The following is a 1,801-nucleotide window of genomic DNA, read 5'->3' as shown; positions in this document are numbered from 1 at the left end:
CAGACAACAGGCCACCCTGAGCTCGCTGCCTAACGTGCTTATCCAAGCTCTTATAGAAACCCAAGCTGATCCTCATTTTTTATCTACCTTATTTCAGTGGGAAACAACGCTCCCAAGAACAACTCAAACAGTAGTGACAGTATTCTTTCTGTTGTATTTCTGTTGCATGCATTCCATTTTTACAAAGCTTTATTTTCATACATGCCTATTTTGTTCAGTCATACTGTATTTGTAGCACATAACTGCAAAAGTCTTTTTAAAGCACACTTTTTTTTTTAATCACAGCTTTTAAGTGGCATTCCCACTAGTTTAATTCTTGCCAACCTTTTTCAAGAAAGTGGACAAAGTCCAGCGTACCATATGGTGCAGGTCAGTTGAAGTGACACACTTAACGACACCTTTGCCCCGGGGCACGCATATGCCTAGACAGTGGATCAGGTGTTGATGCACCATTGACAGCCTTTCTCTGCCTAATTCCAGATTTGTGGCATGCACAGTGTCCACTTGCTAAGCGTAGTAATCCCAAGGATTGGCAAGTATTTTTAGTAATGGATTTACTGACGTCCGTTGATCCCTTGATGGGTGGCGTCTTTCACAACAGTTATGAAGTGAGCCACCAAGCCTTGCTGAGTAAAGTGTTTAACATTAACCACATCTGTGTGTGCTGTGTGAGTGTGTGTGTGTGTTTGGACTTTTTGTACAGCCAGCCAAAGTGCTTGAACAAGTGAGAAATTGAATCATTTTTTCCCTGTGAATTACAGAAAGTGACAATTTTTTTCTCTCTGCTAGCTTAATGTGATCTGATAGATATCTCATCACACTAACCACTAACCACAGCAGAAGTTGGTAATTACTACACTATTACAACAGGTTTGTTACATTTAAAAAATAATCCTCGAAAAATGTATACATTGACCTTCACGTATACATTTCAAGACAAAAGTGTCTGCAAAGTGCTTCTGCTAAACACACGTTTCTGTTCCAAGAAATAAAACAGAACAACTCAGGGTCTTCATCCCTCTGAATCTTTGGAGACGACTTTGTCTTAGAGAACAAAAAAATAAAACAAAAACTTTTATGTTGGCAGCATTTCGGATTGAAAGTGTCTTTACTGCTGTTTTATATGTTAATATAAGAAGCATCTTATCACTGTCTCTCTGCCTGTCTGCCTCAGAGCTTTTATTATCTGCTCCATTAGTGAGGGTGAATATGTGTTCTATATGTGCCTCTCGTTTCTCTCTGCAGCACCTGTCGGATGCATTGAGTTTACCACGCAGAGCAAATTCTGGAAATATTCAACAGAATTTAAAGTGTCTATTCGATTTATTTTTCTAACTGTCTCTGTCATTAGCTTTGATTTCATGCATTTTTCTTGTGCACCATGTGTAGACACTTGAAGACAAACATCCTTAACAGTAACAGATGGACTGTATATTAATAGAATGTTCTTTTCAGATGAATAAATAATCTTCTCCAGTTTTAGAACCTCGTATCATCAGAAATGTGTGTACACGTGTCAGTTGTGCAGAAACCACAGAGTAAAACAATGGATGAGTGCTAGCTGCCTGAGTATGAGTGGAATCTAAATGTTAATTATGGCTCCAAAAAGTCAAATCGCCTAAATGTTGAAAGCCAGAGATTTTAGAGGCTGTTGGGAAAAGCTCATAGTAATCCATGATGATCTGAAGTGCTCCAGCTACCAGACAGCGCAGACCATAGCCAGCTGCAGACAGACAAATGTGCGTCTGTGTGTGTGCACGCTTGTGTGTCTGTCTGCATTTAGGGCAGGAACAAGAGGAGG

This window comes from Pundamilia nyererei, unplaced genomic scaffold (assembly GCF_000239375.1).
Source record: "Pundamilia nyererei isolate P.nyererei 1_Seehausen unplaced genomic scaffold, PunNye1.0 scaffold00002, whole genome shotgun sequence".
NCBI lineage: Eukaryota > Metazoa > Chordata > Actinopteri > Cichliformes > Cichlidae > Pundamilia > Pundamilia nyererei.
This window is presented reverse-complemented; position numbering follows the sequence as displayed.